At 46.2% G+C, this 21,335-nt stretch overlaps 1 protein-coding gene across 2 annotated transcripts in view; it reads right to left on the bottom strand.

The window, feature by feature from the left end:
• Positions 1-18,937, bottom strand: part of SLC39A14 (solute carrier family 39 member 14) — a 50,887-nt gene extending 31,950 nt beyond the window's left edge. For both annotated transcript variants that reach the window (XM_068974053.1, XM_068974054.1), the window contains exon 1: positions 18,812-18,937. The gene's annotated coding sequence lies outside the window, so the exon portion shown is untranslated. The remainder of the gene's footprint in view (positions 1-18,811) is intronic.
• Positions 18,938-21,335: the final 2,398 nt, after the last annotated feature.

The following is a 21,335-nucleotide window of genomic DNA, read 5'->3' as shown; positions in this document are numbered from 1 at the left end:
GGACCTGTGGCTGCAGCAGGCGGAGGTTTCAGGGCTGGGTTTCCCTGGTGCAAGGAACCTTTCTCTACTAGAAGCTGGGCCCCAGGTCAGCTCCACTACTCGGCGTGCATAAAGACTCTCTGTCCTGAAACCAGCCCATCCTTCTTCTGTCACTCATGTCCTTGTTGTTTGTTGTTCAGTTGCTAAGTCTCATCTGACTCTGAGCCCATGGACTATGGCAGGCCAGGCTCCTTTGTCCTCTCCTCTCTCTCAGAGGTTGCTCAAATTCATGTCCATTGAGTCAGTGTTGCTATCTATCTCATCCTCTGTTGCCCCTTCTCCTTTGGCCTTCAATCTTTCTCAGCATTCCTGGGCTTCCCTGGTGGCTCAGATGGTAAAGAATCTGCCTGCCAAGTGGGAGGTGTGGGTTTGAACCTTGGGTTGGGGAGATTTCCCTGGAGAAGGAAATGGCAACCCCCTCCAGTGTTCTTACCTGGAGAATCCTATGGACAGAGAAGTCTAGCGGGCCACAATCCATGGGTTGCAAGGAGTCAGACACAACGGAGCAACTAACATTTTCCGATGAGTTGGCTCTTCACATCATGTCCTGCTACACCACTGTCTCCCCCTACCCACATCCTTAAGCCGGGGCAAGTCCCCTCGCTCCGCCTCAGAAGCTCTGACTATGACAGTCTCTACAGCTGAGATGCTGAACTGGGCGTGATAATTTCTCCAGGAAAGTAGTTCTCAGAGCATGGTTCCACAACCAGCAGGCAATACCATCACTTGGGAACCTATCGAAAGTATAAATTTTCTCTCCCCTACCCTTCAGACAATTTTTTTCTTTTTTTGGAAGAAAAAATTCTTAGCACCACCCAAATCTGCTGAACCAGAAACTCTAGGTGGAGCCCAGCAATCTGTGTTTTAGGAAGCTCTCCAGGGGACAACAATGTACACAGAGGTCTGAGGACCTTTACTCTCAGAGGAAGGTCATCAGGTTGCCAGTTTTCTTCCCCAAAGTGGTGTCATGAGCACATGCCCAGGGCCCCAGCAGGAAGGCCCAGGGCCCCAGCAGGAAGGCACAGGCTACATCTTGGGTCTGAGATTTCTCAGTGACCATAAACATTTGCCAGCATGAGTCATAAATGAGCCCTACTCTCTGGGGAAAGAGGGTAATTGGGAATAAGAGGGGAAAAGTCCGTATTTCTAAATCAGAGAGAAAAAGGTGATGAGACAGGGGGAAGATTGAGTAACGACATTCCTGAATCATATTCCTCCACTTTCCCGCCCACTTCCCAAATTTCCACACGGCTCATTCCCTGGTCCAAGGACACTGGCCGTCCCCATGAGATCACTGAGGTGAGAGGCCCTCTCTCATCCTTTACCTCCAGTGTGGACTCCTCTTCTTGGGATTCAGAGGAGAAACCATTGTACCAGTCTCACTGGTCACTAACACCCGCTCCATCCCATCCCCTCCAATGATCATATCACTCTCCTGTTAAAATACCTACCTTCCATCACTCCCCCTAACCAACAGCAAAGTTCAGTCCCTCTGCCTGGCAAGCAAGGGTTTTCCTCCAACTAGGCTCCCATCACCTCTCACCCTCAGCTCACTGCTCTCTGGCGGGGACCCTGGGCTCCACCCACAACACCTATTCCTGGTCCCTTTCACCCCTGCACCCTCTATCTCCGCACCGCCCACAGAACCAGGCCTGGGAAGGCTAATTAACATCTGATTCTACCAACAGTCAGAAAGCTGAACACAGTCCGCCTGTGTTCCAAGCACTTTTTCCACAAGTGTGAAGGGCTTAGATGTGTGTTTTTTTTTTTTTTTTTTTTAAAGCACAGGGCTTCCATAATGGCTCCGTGGTAAAGAATTTGCCTGCCAAGGCAGGAGACCCAGGTTCAATCCCTGGTCCAGGAAAATCCCACATGATGCAGGGCAACTAAGCCCCTGCATAACTACTAAAGCCCGAACACGCTAGAGCCTGTGCTCTGCAACGAGAGAAGCCACGGCAATGAGAAGTCCACGCACTGCAACTACAGAGTCGCCCCCACTTGCTGCAACTAGAGAAAAGCTGGAGCAACAAAGAAGATCCAGCACAGCCAAAAATAAAAAAAGGATGAACTGTCTCTGGACCATTCCAAATCCTTCCCAGCACAAGCCGCACCCTGCCCGCCTCTCACTCCAACCTCTCTGTCTCAGTGCTGTAACTGTCTCAGAATGACACTCCAAACACTTTCAGTTAGTTTCCTCGGCTGTTTCATAACAATCCTAGGAGGCTGGGAGGATCTGCTGCACAAAGATGTAAATACAAATGCATATGTACACAGATATCACCTCACTTCTCTAGAGTACAGGGCGATACACTGCACTGAAGATGCAGCATTTAGGGCCGGGGGTCGAGAGCAGGAAAGGACAAGCGTCATCTCAAAGCTCTATCTTCTCAGAGGTGAGCATAGCATAAGGACTCCCATACTTTGCCCTCCTGATTCCCCAACTCTGCCCGACCAGAGCTCAAGAGAGACTGTCAAGAGTATACTCAGATGGATTCCAGAACAAAGGCAACCACATCTCTGGCTATCATCCTCAGACATGGATCAGGGCCACATGGACAAGCTCCCCCTTTTCAGGAGGCAGTCTCTGGACAACCCGGTACGGTAAGTGACTTCCCTAACGTCACGATGAATTTCCACTTGCCCTCCCCCACCCCCTACCAACTGCTTGCCTATTAAAAAGGGATCAACATTCTAACCAGACTTAAAGGCTTATCCTCTACTGCCAACCCCAACCCCAGGGGGACAATCGGAACGCCACCTGGAAAGGGTTTCTGACTTTAGTTTGCTTAGATGGTAAAGAATCTGCCTGCAATGCAAGAGACTTAGGTTTGATCCCTATGTCGGGAAGATCCTCTGGAGAAGGGAATGGCAACCCACTCTAGTATTCTTGCCTGGAAAATCCCATGGACAGAGTAGCCTGGCAGGCTGCAGTCCACAGGGTTGCAAAGAGTAGGACACAACTAATTGACTAACATTACTACTACAGACATCCTCTAGTTTGGGTGACTCTCAAACCCAAACAGAGAGGAGAAAAAAAAATAATAAAAGACAGATATGCGAAGTCTTGTGGTAGCACTATTCACAATAACAAAAACTTTGGAAGCAACCCAAAAGCCTATCAGCAGGAGAGTGGATAAATAAACTAACAGACTTTCACAACAGAACAGTACACGACGTGAATGAACTACAGCAACAGTAATGCCAAGTGTATACCACAAGCTTTCAATAACTGCTTTTTGAATGCCATCTGCTCAAGGACAATTCATTCTTCAGGACTTCTCCAGATGATCTGGAAGGACTGCCTGAAGCTAAAGACAGGGAATCTGAGTGAAAGAAATGCCAGAATGCTGGTGGAATAAAAATACTAAAATAAAATCAAATCTCTTAACCAGATTTCAGCTTCCTCTGGGCACTTACCCCCAAACTGTCAGGGTCCCTTCTCTCTTTTTAAAGTATAACATACACACACGTAACACACCCAAGTCTTAAAGTGTACAGCTCAATGAAAGTGTCATTTTTTAAAAAATACAAATCTGATCACGGCATTTTCTTTGCTTTGAACCCTTGATGGCCTCCCAGGACAAGTGAAACCCTATCTGGGACTTTCCTGGCGGTCTGGTAGTTAAGACTCCACGCTTACACTTCAGCAGGCATGAGTTCAATCCCTGGTCAGAGAACTAAAGTTCTGCATACCACACACTGCAGTCAAAAACCAAACAAACAAAAACAAGTGGGATCAAATCTAAATCCCTTTTCCTGGCCTAGGAGTCACTGTGAGATCTGGCCCTTGCTGACCCCACCAACCTCATCAGGATCCAGTACCCTTCTTTCTGTCCCTTTAGCACATCAAAAGCATTCTTACCCCAGGGCCTTTGCACCTGCTATTCCCTCTGCCAAGAATGCCCCTCCCCTAGATTTTCATATCAAGTTTCAGCTCAGATGTCACCTCCTCAAAATGCAGGGCCACCTGGTTTAAAAAAAAAAATAGCCTGCTCCCAAGGCTATTTTTTCAAAGTCCCAACACCCTGTTTTATTTACCATATATCACTATCTAACAGAGTTTTCTTTTGTTTTGTTTACATGTTTATTATCTGTCTCCTCCTACTGACTGTAAACTCCACAACGGTGGAGACAGACTCGGCCTATTTTCTTCCCCGAGGCCAAAGAAGCCAGTGCCTGGCACCCAGACAACCCCCAGAGAATGACTTTTTTTCCTTTAATAACTTTTTTAAAATTTTTGATTGGCAGATAATTGCTTTACAATATTGTGCTAGCTTCTGCCATACATCAGCTTGAATCAGCCATCGGTATATGAATGTCCCCCCTCTCTTGAATCTCCCTCCCATCTCTCTCTCCTTCCCAACCCTCTAGGTTGTTACAGAGTGCCAGTTGAGCTCCCTGTGTAATACAGCAAATTCCCACTGCTATCTGTTTTACATATGGCAACGTACACGTTTCACTGTTACTACTCTTTCAATCTGTCCCTGCCTCTCCTTTCCTCCATGGCCACAAGTCTATTCTCTATGTCTGAGTCTCCATCCCAAAGAATATCTGCTGAATGGTGTGTTAATTTCCCATGCCCCTCTTTGTTGTAGTGTCCTCAAGTTTAGAACCTTTTTGTTCTTTGGCCTCAACCCTCAGTTAAACTACTATTAGCAATTTGAAGGGAAGAGACACCCCCTTCTGCAGCATCAATAGAGCTGAAGACACCCCCAGAGAGCCAGAGAAGTCTATCTGGAGTTGGAATATTAAAAAAAAGTAAAGTAAAAAAAAAAAAAGAAAGAAAGAAAGTAGAACATTAGGTGGAATGGAGGATCCAAAAGGAAGGTGGGGTGAGAGGCGCAGACAGGCAGCCTTCCTTCCCTACCCCAGCAGCAAACGTGCCAAGCACAGGCCACCATCTGATCACATGGCCAAGAATACCATGTTAACTTCTCTCCATGGCAGACAGAGAAAAGGAAAGGAAACCCCCAAGTACAGGCGGTTTCTAGAATTTCTCAGCTGGTCATGGAAACTCGAGTCTGGTCCCGTTGCTCACAACCTCTTTTTGTGCCAGCTGCACACATCCTGAAACGCAGGGGGAGGGGCTCGTGGCCACTGCAGCCAAGAAGAGGGAGTGGTGTGAGCAGCCAAGGTCAGAGGCGCAATCTGGCCGACAGAGCCATGCACACCACAGTTTAGCCACGGTCAAGGTCTCTGCTGCGGGAGGCACCCCTGGATGTCAGGAGGCGGCTGAGGCGGGAGCAACAGGAACCGGGACAGAATCTGCTCTGAGAGCTGGTCAGGCTGCCCCTGAGGGCACTCTGGCTAGTGGCCCGAGTCTGGGGGAGTGGGTGACTTTGTACATTTTGTGCTTTGCTGGGAACGGTGATGAGAAAACAGTTGTGGTTTGCTACCCCCTGGAAACTTCCCAGCGGCCTGGTATCCTGAGGACTTGCTCAGCCTCTCAGATAGGAAACGGTCAGCGTTGAAATCTACATACGCTCATCAGTATCACTGGTGTATCTTCTGGGAGCAGGGGGAGAGGTGGGGAGGGAATCCAGGGCCTTCCACCAGGGAACGCTGGGCCAGCTCCCCTGCCGGCCAGCACAGCTCCACCTCACCCCAAGCCTCTCGTACTCTGTGCTCTGAGAAGAGCAAGTCCCCAGGGCTGGCCAGGAGCCCTCTGGTTTCCAGGAAAAGAAGAGGGTAGCCGGCAGTACAGCTTGCTCCCTGGGACTTACAATGGCTTCCCCTGACTAGCAGGACACACATGCCCACCTCACTTGCTCCCACACAAACCAACTTTCCAGGCGTCCAGTAAAAATGAGAATAGAACAGTGGGTTTGGGTTCTGGTCTGCCCCCTCACCCCAGCATTGAGAGCAACACAGAAATTTTGGGAGTCACAAGAGTAGGACATGACTTAGTGACAAATCAAATATATCCCACTTTTCTTACAAGGGTTCTGCTTTTAGTAGCATGCTTGAAAAACCCTTTCTCACCCTGAAATTGTAGAAATATATACCTGCTTTCTTCTGGCATTAAAAAATTTACATCTCTAACTTATTTAGAATTTAATTTGATATAGTGTGAGAAAGAGAAACTCACTTAACAACAAAAAAAGGAGTTAGCTAATTACCCCAGTTGTTTTTCAATGAACAGTCTATTTTCCCAGTAAACCTCAACAGTAAAGTCTATAAAAGATAAGAAACAGGGGTGAAGTCAACAACATCCTTTGTGCAAAGAAAAGCCACAGGGGACCACTCTACCAGTGGAATCTAAGAGCATGGCTAGGGTGCCTTCTCTTTCCCTTCCTCTTTCCTGTTCAGAAATATAGGTTCAAGATCACGAGAAGGAAGTCCTACTTGCCAAGGATGGCAGAGCAGAAAGATCCACTGAAGAGAGCCTGGGTTCCTGCAGGCACCACTGAGCAGGAACCCAGCCTCATTCTATGGCTAATCGCCAGATGCTTTATATGCTGTTGCATGTAAACTGGCCTTGTTGGACTCTGGTATTTGCATCTGAACACTCCTGTAACTCATCCACAATCCTTTCTTCCCTAATTTTATAATAATAGGAATTGCTAGGATTTCTTGCTGCCAGGCACTGTGCTAAGCAATTTGTTTTCATTAGCTCATTTAATCTTCTCAATAACCTTACTAGGATAGATTCTGCAGTACTTCTCTAAGTGGCAACGGCAGGTTTTCAGAGTTGAAAAAGATACTACATTAAAGGCACACATCACTGAGACACCTCCCTAGTTCAGAAACATGAAAACAGAACAAAAAGGCATTTTAAAACTGAGGAATGAAGTACACATTCAACAACAAACATCTATCAAGTACCAACTGTTGTGGGCACAGGGAATACAACAATGACCAAAAAGACAAAAGTCCCTACCCTCTTGAAGCTTGCTCTAGTGCAAGGCTCATAACAGTGAAAAACGGCAAGCAATCTAAGCATACAAAAGAAGGGAATTGCTGGGAATTCCCTGGTGGTCCAGTGGTTAGGACTCCACACTTACACTGCCAAGAGCTCAGGTTCAATCCCTGGTAGGGGAACTATGATCCCACAAGCTGCACAGTACAGTCAAATTAAGGGGAAAAAAGGGAGGTGATTGCAAAAGTAAAGTAATCCACATAACAGAATATATAGTTCAACTAGAGATTCAGAGCTTGGGCTCCAAGTGCGACAGACCTCAGTGTAGATCCGGAAACACACGTTTACTAGCTTCAAGGCTTTTAGTCAAGTCACAACAGCAAGGACACTTCCTTCAGGAAAACAAAGCTACTAACAGTCTCCCTTGGAGCAAATGAGAAAACTGAATAAGATACTAAGTATAAATACAATGCTAGATATACAGTAATGGCTCAATAAATGTTAATATTCAGGAAAATAATGACGTGGAAAGACATCACATGCTAAGTGAAAAAAACAGTGGCTACAAAACTCTATGTATAGCAGAACCTGTTTTCCTTACAAAGTATGCATTCACAGAAAAAGATGAGAAATGTTTAACAAATTGCTAGTTCTTGGTGGTGACTTCTGTTATCTTTTTTACTCTGTATTTCCTACAATGAACCTGAATTACTTTAAGAAGAAGGTTCAGAGGGTTCTCTGGTGGCCTAGTGATTAGGGTTCCACACTTTCACTGCCATGGCCTGGTTTAATCTTAGATCGGAAACTCGGATGCAGCCAAAAAAAAAAAAGAAGAAAGTTCACTTTCAAGTTCAATGAGGAAATGGGAAAGGCTTAATGATGACCAACTGGAAGGCAGTTCTCTCCCCTTTTTTAAAGACCTTTACTTAAGAGTCTGGCAGTGGATTCCAGTCCAAATCTGCATGGTCAGGACTTCCTGTGTGCCTGGTCCCCTAACCTGGGTGCCCCCATGAGCAGAGTCTCACCATGGTTCTGAATCAGAGCTTCCTGGGTAAGACTCAGGTAACTGTACACTCAACTCTGATAGATCAGCCTGCCTCTTGTCTGGGGTACTGGTCTGACATTCTGGTCTAGTCAGGACTGCTGGACTAGACTAACTATAACATCCTGTGATTAATCTAAACTCTTTGAAGTCAGTTCCCCCTCTGGCCAATAGGTACCACCGTTTCTGCCGTGTCCTTCCTACAGGGAAACTAACTCTCAGTGAGAACTCCTTGCACAGAGACAAGTTGTTGGCATTACAAAGAGTCTAGAATGTAGGGACTCTGAGGCCAGAGTCCTCAGTAACTGATATCCACCTGGTTCTCAGACGTGTAGCAACGTGAGGGGAACGGGCGACCTGAGGCTAGGCCCTGGTCTCCCCAACAGCCAGGCCTGCCTTCTGTCTTTAAAACCAAATCCATCATTTTTTTTTTTTTTTGCAGCTCTGTGAACCAGAGTTTACAAAGGACAGTTCCCCGAGTCCTGAGTGTAGTGGGTAGATTGTGTATGCTTGGGTGCTAAGTCACTTCAGTCCTATCCGACTCTGGTGACCCAGTGGACTGCAGCCCGCCAGGCTCCTCTGTCCATGGGATTCTCCAGCCAAGAATACTGGAGTGGGTTGCTGTGTCCTTCTCCAGAGGATTTTCCAAATCCAGGGCTCAAACCTGCTGTCTCCCACAACTCTGGCACTGCAGGCAGATTCTTCACTGCTGAGCCACTGGGGAAGCCCAATGGGTTGAATTAAGTTCAGTTCAGTCGCTCAGTCATGTCCGACTCTTTGCGATCCCATGAGCTGCAGCACGCCAGGCCTCTCTGTCCAACACCAACTCCCAGAGCCTACCCAAACTCATGTCCATTGAGTCGGTGATGCCATCCAACCATCTCTTCCTCTGTCATCCCCTTCTCCTCCTGCCCTCAATCTTTCCCAGCAGCAGGGTCTTTTCAGATGAGTCAGCTCTTCACATCAGGTGCCCAAAGTACTGGAGTTTCAGCTTCAACATCAGATCTTCCAATGAACACCCAGGACTGATCTCCTTTAGAATGGACTGGTTGGATCTCCCTGCTGTCCAAGGGACTCTCAAGAGTCTTCTCCAACACCACAATTCAAAAGCATCAATTCTTCGGTGCTCAGCTTTCTTTATAGTCCAACTCTCACATCCATACAGGATTACTGGAAAAACCATAGCCTTGACTAGACAGACCTTTGTTGGCAAAGTAATGTCTCCGCTTTTTAATATGCTGTCTAGGTTGGTCATAACTTTCCTTCCAAGGAGTAAGTGTCTTTTAATTTCATGGCTGCAGTCACCATCTGCAGTGATTTTGGAGCCCCAAAAAAGAAATTCTGACACTGCTTCCATTGTTTCCCCATCTATTTGCCATGAAGTGATGGGACCGGATGCCATGATCTTAGTTTTCTGAAAGCTGAGCTTTAAGCCAACTTCTTCACTCTCCTCTTTCACTTTCATCAAGAGGCCCTTTAGTTCTTTACTTTCTGCCATAAGGGTAGTGTCATCTGCATATCTGAGGTTATTGATATTTCTCCCAGCAATCTTGATTCCAGGTTGTGCTTCATCCAGCCCGTGCTTCATCCAGCCCACCGTTTCTCATGATGTACTCTGCATAGAAGTTGAATAAGCAGGGTGACAGTATACAGCCTTGACGTATTCCTTTCCCTATTTGGAACCAGTCTCTTGTTCCATGTCCAGTTCTAACTGTTGCTTCCTGACCTGCACACAGATTTCTCAAGAGGCAGGTCAAGTGGTCTGGTATTCCCATCTCTTTCAGAATTGTCCACAGTTTATTGTGATCCACACAGTCAAAGGCACACTTTGGCACAGTCAATAAAGCAGAAATAGAGGTTTTTCTGGAACTCTCCTGCTTTTTCCATGATCCAGCAGATGTTGGCAATTTGATCTCTGGTTCCTCTGCCTTTTCTAAAACCAGCTTGAACATCTGGAAGTTCATGGTTCACATATCGCTCAAGCCTGGCTCGGAGAATTTTGAGCATTACTTTCCTAGCGTGTGAGATAAGTGCAATTGTGTAGTAGTTTGAGCATTCTTTGGCATTGCCTTTCTTTGGGATTGGAATGAAAACTGATCTTTTCCAGTCCTGTGGCCACTGCTGAGTTTTTCAAATTTGCTGGCATATTGAGTGCCGCACTTTCCCAGCATCATCTTTCAGGATTTGAAATAGCTTAACTGGAATTCCATCACCTCCACTAGCTTTGTTTGTAGTGATGCTTCCTAAGGCCTACTTGACTTCACATTCCAGGATGTCTGGCTCTAGGTGAGTGATCACACCATCGTAATTAACTGGGTCATGAAGATCTGTTTTGTACAGTTCTGTGTATTCTTGCCACCTCTTCTTAATATCTCTGCTTCTATCAGGTCCATACCATTTCTGTCCTTTATTGAGATCTCTAGTCTTTCCCATTCTATTGGTTTCCTCTATTACTTTGCATTGATCACTGAAAAAGGCTTTCTTATCGCTCCTTGCTATTCTTTGGAACTCTGCATTCAAATGGGTATATCTTTCCTTTTCTCCTTTTCGCTACTCTTCTTTTCACAGCTATTTGTCTGGCTTCCTCAGAGAGCTATTTTGCTTTTTTGCATTTCTTTTTCCTGGGGATGGTCTTGATCCCAAAATCCGTGTCTACCCCAAAACCTCAGAATGTGACCTTATTGAGAAACACAGTCTTTGCAGAAATAATGATTTAAGGATCTAAAGATGAAGTCACCATTGAATTTCAGTAGTCCCTAAACCCAATGATTAGTATGTTTACAAGATAAAGGAGAGGGAGATTTGGTCACAGACACACAGAAAAGACCATGTGGAGACAGAGGCAGAGAGGAGAGCGATGCTGCCACAAGACAAGGAGCAACTGGAGGCCCCAGAAGGTGCAAGAGCCAAGGAAGCATGTACCCCAAGAGCCTTTGGAGGCAATGTGGACCTGCTGACCCCTTGATTTCAATCCTCTGGCCTCCAGAACTGAGAGTAAATTTCTGTTCTTTTAAGCCACAGAGTTTGTGGTCATTTGTTAGGATGGGCATAGGAAACTAATACTTAGATGCTGGAATTAAGGCTTGATGTCTTTTATCTGGGGCTTCCCTGGTGGCTCAGTGGTAAAGAATTCACCTGCCAATGTAGGAGGATCTGGGTTCAATTCCTGGGTCACAAAGATCCCCTGGAGAAGGAAATGGCAACCTATTTCAGGATTCCTTGCCTGGGAAATCCCATGGACAGAGGATCCTGGTGGGCTACAGTCCATGGGGTCACACACAACAACAACAATCTTTTATCTGAAACTCTCCTGCTAGAGTTGGCAGAATTCCAAGATAGGCCTCAATGACCTTCTCCTTTGTATGTGGACAGGAGCTGAAAATATGAGATATCACTCCTGTTATTAGGTAACATTATCTGCCAAAGGGGTTTTGTTGGTGTCAGCTGACCAAATCAGTTGACCTTAAGACAGGGAAATTGATCTTGTATGAGTCAGAACTAATCAGGTGAGCTCTTAAATGGGATAGGCTGGCTCCTCCTGGCCAAAGGGGTTTGAACCATGAGAAGGATTCAACATGAGAGAATAACTTTTCCAGTGTGGAGGTCCAGCAGACACCAAGTAACCAAGTGATCCAGGAAAACATCACCACTAACACCACGAATGCCTTGATATGATGCTCTTAAAAGGATGCGACATCATTTTTGTTGATATTCTTGCTAAAAATGTGTGACCTTATTCTAAGGGAGAAAGATATGGGATGGTTACAAATTGGAGCAGAGAAATGACAACTGAATGCAACGTGGGATGGCAGACTGGATCCTGGGACAGAAAAAAGACATCAGCAGAAACAGTGGTGAAATTTAAATGAGGCCTGCAGTTTAAAGTTTTGTGCCAATATTGATTTCCTGTTCTTGATGATTATACCACAGGGTGAGGGGATATAAAGGAACTCTGCCTCTATTCTTTGTGACTTTTAAGTCTAAAGTAAGTTGAAAATTAAAAGTTTACAATAAAAGGAAATAATTGACCAGAGTAACAGAGGATGCCTCACAGCCTCAGGATTATACTTTTTTCTCCCATACTTCTTTATCTTTTCAGTAAGTATGCATTACTCTTGATAATCAAGGACACAAGTTTGGCTGGAGTAAGTGGACTGGTGCAAAGGATGTTTATTTGGGGCCAATGGTGTTTTTCTGGAAAAGAGCAGACTGACCCTAAGACAAGGCTGAAAAGACCAGCAAGTCTTTGATAAACAGCTAATACCTACCAGAGACTACTGGTACCTTAGACCCCAGAACCCTGGTGATCCAGGAACATACATCTTAGTGCCACTATCCATCGTCTTCCTTGACGGGGAAGTAAAAGAAGTCTGTCTGCAATGCAGAAGACGTAGGTTCGATCCCTGGGTCGGGAAGATCCCCTGGAGAAGGAAATGGCAACCCACTCCAGTATTCTTGCCTGAAAAATCCCATGGGCAGAGGAGACTGGGGGGCTACAGTCCATGGGGTCGCAAAGTTGGACACAACTGAGCAACTAAGCCCACACACATCATTATTCACAACAGCTTCCCTGTCAGGAACCCCCTGGCTCAATTCCACCTCTAGGAAGCCTTCCCAGATCATTCCTGCCCCCCAGTCGCCTCACCTTCGACTGGCCTCTTTCAGTGTCTCTTGGCTGTTCCACTCAATGGAGCCTAAAGAATGCCACAAATAGCATGTGACGCTTCCAACATGTACTCAGCTCATCTCAACACATATTTTACAAGCCTCCTTGTGGAGTGGGCACTCTCTCAGCTGAGCTCTGCTGGCTGGGCCCATCCCTGCAGCAAAGAGGCCCTCTCTGTTGTCACTGTCCAGGATTCATTTACTGAGAGTCTGCTGTGCCTCTTTTCAAACTTCTTTATGCCAGTTCTGTTTGGTTTAAACAGTAACTGAAATATAGATGCAGAGAGGAAAACTTTTCATTTCTACAAAAATGAAACTAAGTGCTCTAGAATGGCAAATCCCAATATTGTGATCTTAGACGACACCTGGATACACTGAGACTGCGTGAGGAGGCTGGAGAGGTAAAAACTAGTTTTATTAGAAAATTAAGATGTTAAAAGCTTTTTCACTCTCATTTTTCAGCGGCTATGTGAAGTATGATGAATGTGTGCCTGTGTAGTTTTCTGAAATTTCCGAGGTAGAAGTTTAGGGTATAAATATGTGTGTTTTCAGAGATTAACTCAGTTTGTTCTCCAGACTTCCACTACCAGCAAAATTATTCTATACCTACTATAATCTGTTATATCTAATAAATCATTATTTTGAAGTCCCGAAGATATGCAAAAATGTAAAAATAATGCCACTTTTTGGACTTTTTAGAAGTTATTTTCCATAAAAACATGCATTTTATGTTACCATGTAATTATTTTATTTCTATTATTTTAAATGAATAAACAACTTTTTATATTTGCTTTAATTTTTAACATGGTAAATAGCAGGTTTAGCCAATAAGTGGAAGACTAAATTAAGGAATCCTAGGATCAAAAAGTTTGAGAACTGCTCATCTCGAAAAATGTGTTACAAATGGGGGGAAAAAAAGATTAAATTCAGTTCAGTTCAGTCCAGTCACTCAGTCATGTCTGACTTTGTGACCCCATGACCTGCAGCACACCAGGCCTCCCTGTCCACCACCAACTCCCAGAGTTTACTCAAACTCATGTCCATTGAGTCAGTGATTCCATCCAATCATCTCGTCCTCTGTAAATTAGGTGTGTGCATTAAAAAAGTAGGATTCTGCACATGGACTGATTTGCAAATGTCTTAAATTCTTGCTCTATCATTATTTTTTAATGGAGACTAATTAACAGATGTATATATCCTGTCACCCAGCAATCTCACTTCTGCGAATTTCTTCTGTAGTCATACACGTTGGAAATGCCATTTAGTAAAGTTATTCCCTGTAGCACTGTACATAATGACAAAATATTGGAAACAACCCAAACTGGGGGAAAGAGGGAAGCAACACATGCTGGTTTAAAAACTATCGTGCTTCCCTATCCTGGAATAATATGCAGCTATAGTAAAAGTGCTTCCTGGGCTGATAGGGAAAGATCCAGAATAGTTGCTAGATGAAAAAAGCAAAGTGCTAAACAATGCCTAAAATGCTAACTTAGAGCATTTCTAAAACTGGGATGGGGTGGGCAGAGGTGAGACTTTTTACTGTACTAGGTGGGAGTTTGTGGGGGTGCAGTTAATGTATGTGTAGTTGCTTTTTAAAACTTTTTTATCCTTCTAATCTTTGAACTATGGACTATATGGCGTAGGAAAAATTTTTTCCTGTTAAAATTTTTTTCTTCCATTTTATTGAGACATAATTCACATATGGTTAAAAAAAATGTAATAAAAGAAACCAGAAATCACAGGTCATACATACAGATGTGATTTTTATATACAATTTGCAAGTGTAATTAGCAGAGCTAGACCCAAAGACAAAGCCTCAGCCCTAAATCAAAATTTTGGCAAACAGAAATATATATGCACACAGAGGTTGTAGAGAGGGGGAATTGGATCAAGGCAGTCAAAAGGTAGAAACTTCCAGTTATAAGATAAATAAGTACTAGGGAAGTAATGTGTAACATGCTAAATATAATTAACACTGCTACAGGTCATATTTGGGGGTTCCCTGGTAGCTCAGCAGTAAAGAATCCACTGGCAATGCAGGAGATGTAGGTTCCACCCCGGGGTCAGGAAGATCCCTTGGAGAAGGAAATGGCAACCCACTCCAGTATTCTTGCCTGGGAAATCCCAAGGATGCAGAGCATGGTGGGCTACAGTCCATGGGGTCACAAAGGTTGGACACAACTGAGCAACTAAACCACCACTAAACTTTCATATGTGAAAGTTGTGAAGAAAGTTAAATCCTAAGACTTCTTATCACAAGAAAAAAAATTTTTTTTCTATTTCTCTTATCTTTTACCTCTGGGATGATGTATGTTCAGTAAATTTATTGTGGTACTCGTTTCATAACTATATAAATAAAATCATTATGCTGTACACCTTAAACTTATAGTGTTGTCAGATCTCAATAAAATGGGAAGAAAAAAATGCATGCACATGCTCTTAAGAAAAAATGAACAGTTTAAAACATTGATTTTAAAAACATCCCCAACTTTTAGATAACATTTTAATTACTAACACTGCTAAGAGCCTCTAGGGACCCAATGGTAATAAATTCAGGACAGTCACATTCTCATTTCACCAAAGCCCAGAACTGTCCCAGGGCTGAGGTTGGAGAAAGGTTAGGAGGCCTGATAATGCAGTCAGATCAGAGGCAGGTAAGTTGGTTTTCCACAGACGGACATGCCAACAGCTCTCTCCAGGCTGATTCCGTGGCCACCTTCCCTGTCGCCTGTGGGAGGGTCCACAGGGGTCTCTGCTTCTTCTTACCCAGGGCCCAATAAGGAGTCCCCTCTGGGAGCCTCGATGGCCACAGTAAGGGTGAAGACAGCTGGGCCTCCGAGACCTTGTGGTGAGGCCATCCTGCTTGCCCCGGACAGCGCACGAAGCCCCTGGCTGGTGCACTCTGGACTCCTTATCTGGCCGGCAGTTTGCCAGCCCGCCAGCCTCAGAGTTCAGAGAAGTTCCACTGTATCCAGAGAGTCCAGGCTAGGGCCCTAGCAGCATGACCCTTCCTTACTCACTCCCCATCCTCCTGTGTTGCCAGGGAGTCTGGAAAAAGGAGAAGGGAGAAGAGTCCTCCATAATAAATTTCTATCCACACAAGCCGAGAACTCCCGACCCCCAAATAAGCACAGGGACAACTGGCTCCTTTTTCTTCATGTTTTCAAGGAAATGTCTGAGATTTCCAGCAGTTTTAACATCACACTTATGAATAAAGGTTGCACCTCTTTTTCTGGCGGGCTACAGTCCACAGGGTCACAAAGAGTCGGATGCAACTTAGCGAATGAGAACGCATGCACGCTGGCCCTATCGAGCCTCTTGGCCAGTAGCAAGTAACGTGACTTGGAAATACCAGTTAACCTCTCTAGATCCAGTTTCTTTAGCTGTAAAACAAAGGGTCTAAACTCGAAGATTTCCAAAGTTCCTATCGCCATCGGCGGTTCTGCAAAAACGCCTAAGCGTAACTTTCTTCAGGCATCAAGCGCGAAAAGGCTGGATTATTTCGGAGGTCCCGATTTCCAGAAATATACATTTATTCAAGGCACTAACTCTTAGATCTCAACATCCCGTAAATACTGGACCCGGATTGAGGCTTCCTCCTGGAACTGAGGTGTAAACAGGTAAGGAAAAGAGGAAGTAGGTGGAACAGTTCTAAAACAATCCAGTCCAGTGACCGATCTAGCGCGTGCGCATGCGCAGACGTGCGCGCATGCGTTCAGATACACATGCGTCGCTAGTCCTTTCCGCCTATGACCCGTCCGGAAAAACAGTACTTCCATTACCTGAAAGAATCATCATAGCGTGCAAAACTAAAGGTGGGGGAAAAAAGGCTCTGTGGAACTGAATATGCCAATGCCTGGCACACCACAGAAAAGGAGCCTACCCAGAAGGGCACGGAGGTTGCCTCCACATTCCCGAGATGAATCAACCTGAAGCCTGGACTCACACTATTCCTACAACCCAAGCTCCTAGGACCCTAAATCATCCACTTCACCCCAGAGAAGATAATGTTGATTCATATGATAACAAACCTCTACTACGCTCCAGGTACAACCACGACATGCTGCACAGCGATGAGGACAGGTCTGCAGAAGTAATGTTTCCTGCTGGAGAGTGATGGGGCAGGATTTGAACAGATTTATGGGCTTCCCTGGTGGCTCAGAGGGTAAAGTGTCTGCCTGCAATGCAGCAGACCTCGGTTCCATCCCTGGGTCAGGAAGATACCCTGGAGAAGGAAATGGCAACCCACTCCAGTACTCTTGCCTGGAAAATCCCACAGACAGAGAAGCCTGGTAGACTGCAGTCCATGGGATCACAGAGTCAAACACAACTGAGGGACTTCACTTTCTTTCACTTTCATGTGACTCAAAGGGCTCCCCAGGTGGCTCAGTGGTAAAGAGCCCACCTGGGTTTGCTTTCTGGATCAGGAAGATCCTCTGGAGGAAATGGCAACTCACTTAAATATTCTTGCCTATAAAATCCCATGGACAGAGGAGACTCCTGGGCTATAGTCCATGGGATCACAAAGAGTCAGACACAACTAAGCAAGCACATGCATGTGGCTCAAAAGCTGATAATTCTTCTGCCACCTTGTACCATCTCTAGTAGAGTGCTGTCTTCTCTGAACTTGACCAAACACAACAATGTGACCTCTATTATGTTGCTACCTTATTCTTCATATAAGGATGGATGTTCTTTCTCCCTCCAACAAGTGGAGCCAGGAGCCAGATCCCATACCCTCTTTGTACTCTCCAGTGGCCAAGTGCAGAGCCAAGCACAGATCAGGAACTGCGTATTTACAAACTAAAGTGATGAAATACTGAGAGTCACAGGGCTCTGGTACCTCAATGCAGTGTTCTTGCCTCAATGACAGGGCCAATCATTCTGTTTGGTGCTCTCTAGTCATACCTGCAAACCAGGAAGCATACCACTATATAGTGGCTATCACAGTTTACGAAAAACTCACTTCTGAGCATCCAACAGGAAATGGATTGCGTAGTTTTTAAAATTTCACCTACTAAAGTTATAATTCTCGACATTCTTTCTCTTGCTTCATCAAGTTTCTCTCCGTTTTTATGGCTCTTGTTTTAAGAGTTAAGGATTCATTGTAGATGCTGTGGATAAGAGACCACAGATCTAATCTGCCCTTAGCACTGACTCCATGGGGCAAGTTAGGAGCAGAGGTGGGACAGAAGCCAGGTAGCTAGGCCAGTACTCACCAGGTTACCACCGCTTCACAAGCAGGAGACCTAAGGAGCCTGGGGTTCCTAGAAAAGAATGACTCCAGGCAAATCCCAGCCCAGGCAGGCTCCAGGAAGAAGGGTCAGGTCAAAGCTGCTCCTACCCCCACCCTATCTTAGGTTCCCAGGAGAGAAGTCAGCCCCTCACCAAATCATGCTCACATGCTCAGGATACCCAGACCCTAGCCGACTCTAGATCCTCCAAACGGAAGACAACCCAGAGCAGAGGAAAATGTGACTCAACTGGACCTCCGGATCACACGGTATAACTGTTTGGATGGTATTTTGTCCCATTGCTCTAACCCACCAAGAGAGGGCAGCCTGCGCCAGACCACCTAACCCGGTCGGTAGGAACCAAAAATAGCTAAAAACCCATGCCCACAGGATGAGCCAGGTCAGAGTTTAGTTAGTCCCTCCTTTGCTCTTCAGCTCTTGGTCAGGGCCAGCTGGGAAGCACCGGGCTTTTGTCTTCAGCTGCGAGGTGGTCTGGTCCAGGTGAAGTGGGCACTCAGCTCCTGGAAAGCCAAGTCTAGATACTACTGTCCCATCAGAGCCATCCTGAGAGCTGCCCACCAGATTCGCTCGTCTACTCTCTGCTTTTCTCCGTGCTCGAGTCCATGGACTCCAGGACACCTCTTTCAGCATTTTAGTGCGTATACCGACATCCTCTCTCGAGCCCAGATCCCGCGCTCTCCAGTCCCAGGGGCCGTAGCTACACCTTCCCCTCCCTCGCCACTGAGGAACCCTCGTCGTGGCACCGCGGCCAGGTGGCCAGGTGTCGCCTCCATGTAGCGTCCGGGCCCGCCCGAGCGACTTCCGAAACCGTGGCTGGGCTCCGGTTCTCGGAGCAGCCGTGCCCCCACCCCCACTCGGTGACCCCGAGCCCCGGAGGCGCACTGCTCCTCCGCGCAATGCCCCATCCCCGGGGCACGGAGCTGCCCCTCCCGCATGTCCTTCCCCCCTCACCTGAAGCTGGGCCGACGTCACCTGGCCCCGCGCACCCTCACAAGCCAGGTCCCCCGGGAGACCCGCAGCAGCAGTGGTAGCGGCAGCGCAGCTAGATCGACGTGCCCGCGCAGGCAGCCCGCGCGCCCTCAGCCCCCTGCCGGCGTCCTTCCTCGGCGTGGCGCGCATGCCCCGCTATATACCCTGCGCGTCACGGCCGGGCCCGCCCCCGCCCTCGCCCCGCCCCACCCCACTGTCCCCAGGGCTTGCCACGTGGGCTCCGGCCGGTGGCAGGGCGATTTGAGTGCTGCCTGCCAGCCACCCGCTAGACCCGACAGGAGCTTGGCTTGCCCAGGCTTGCGGGGCAAGCCAGCGTCTTTCCGAGCCTTGGGGCCTGAGCTCGAGCCCCTAGCTCGCCGAGATCCTAGCTCATCTCCTAGCTCTATCGGCTTCATCTTCTAACCCTACTGCAAATTCCATTCATCTTTCACTGAGGTTTCCTCGGGAAAGCTCCCATCGAGACCTTTCCCTCCTTCTGTGGGAAGCTCTCATAACCTGGTCTCCATCCTCTCGGAGTAACAGTGCCACCCACCTGATGTGTGTGTGTGTATCTTAACACATCTGATTAATATAAAAAGCTGCTTTTTCCTCCCCAACTCGATTCTGAAATACTCCTGGGCGGGTGGGGGGGAACGCACCCATAGGTAATAATGTTTCTTCTGCATTTTGCCACCAAACAAAAGAACAAAAAAATTCCTGTTCAGGTTCCAAATATGCCATATCATACTCACTTTTTCGAATAAGATGTCTCACCACTCTACCAAAATGATCAGACTCTCTAAGAAACCATATTGCTTAACGGAGGCTGGGAGGAATGTTAATTTTTGTGTGAGGAGTGTCCTAGGACTCTTTTCTGATGTGAAGCAGTTCTATTGAGATGGATATCTAGCCTCGGAAATGCAAATTTCTTGGAAAAATAAGCCACCCATTAAACTCCCATTGTTCTAGTCTGCTGGACGTCATGATTATTTCCTCTGCAGCTAGGCCAGCTGCCACCTGTGTCCAGGGAACCCAAAGGAAAGGCCTTCTAAGCAGAACTGCAGCCTGTTAGTACCCAAGGCCTTGTTCCAGCTCAGTGACTGGCGCTCGGTAGACACCAAGTGTCTCTGAATTTGCACAGAGAAGGGAAACTGCATCCCACTCTTCAAGTCCTGGGGAGAAGGCGGCCCAGGACAGCAATGCTTATGATGAAAGGAAAAGGATTCAATCCCTGCAATGGATGGCAGGAAGAATCCAGGCCTCGGTGGCAGCCTGTTCCGCCTTAGGAGGAGGGTAGAGAGGGAAAAAGAGAGAAAGCACTGAACCAAAGCCAGAGCAGGCCCCAATGTTTATGCCATGTGAAGAGACAAGCTGGGCTGTGGGGTTTTTCTGAAATTTAATTATCCTTACCCTCCAATTATAGTCCTCTAGTGGAGATAATGGGTGGGGTGATATTCCTCTCATTTTCCAAGGATTGCAAGGTAATGGTATCCCTGCAGAGTCTCCTTCAGAGCCCCTTCATCTCAGTAATAATCCTTTATCTTCCCTGGTTAAACTCAAGTATTTTTCAGACATGATGTCATCCATTTGGGACTCTCAACCCCATCTCCAGTGGGCTGTCAGAAATGGCCCAGTCTCTATCACGCCTTCCTTTTCTTGAAGTTCTGGAAGAGGAATGTGAAACTCACCCAGTGATTAAGTAAAACAAGCATGCTTCTAACACAGAGCTCTGAACAGTTTGAAGCCCATAAATACAAATTACAAAGAGGTGTTACACTGTTCCTGAAACTGAGGTCTCAAAGCAATCCCCATGGCTCTTCCAGGCAACATGTCAATAGTACAGGCTGGGGGGAAGGGTACCTGACACAGAGATGGGAGGGGAGGGAGGGCACTGACACCCTACCACAGGGCCTATCACTTGTTTGCAACCAGCAAGGAGCAGAGCTGCCAAAGTCCACCAGAGCTGATAAGCTATCAGTAATCCATTAGGGAGTTTAATTAATTATTAACACAGCTAAAAATCAAAAGGTCTTAGCTCTACATATCCACCCACCTACAAAATTCTTTAGGTATACCCCAAGTCCTCCCTTCATCACTCAGTCTTTCCTGCCTACTGCCAGATGTGGAGGCCTCAATTCTCCCTTTCTTCAAAATATGCTCCTTTTCCCACTCATTCCCCCATTTCCACTTGTTAAAATTCTAATTCTTCAAAGCCACCACCTCCATTCAGAAAGCTTGATTCTCCTGAAGCCTATTTGATCTACCCTTTCAAATTTTTTTTTTACTGTAACCCACTATAAAAAAACATTTTGCACTGCATCTGTTACAAATAACACAGCAAACAAAAATCTTTAAACATTGCCTTAGCATATGCAATGTACTGATATTTTTATAGGCTATTTCAATTTTTTAAAAAGTGGTTAACAAACCCAGTAAACTGAATTCATTGGACTGTAATTCACAGAATTAAAACATTTTATATGGTTTATGATAGTTGCTCCTTGGA

This window comes from Capricornis sumatraensis, chromosome 6, assembly GCF_032405125.1.
Source record: "Capricornis sumatraensis isolate serow.1 chromosome 6, serow.2, whole genome shotgun sequence".
In the NCBI taxonomy this organism is placed as follows: Eukaryota; Metazoa; Chordata; class Mammalia; order Artiodactyla; family Bovidae; genus Capricornis; species Capricornis sumatraensis.
This window is presented reverse-complemented; position numbering and strand designations above follow the sequence as displayed.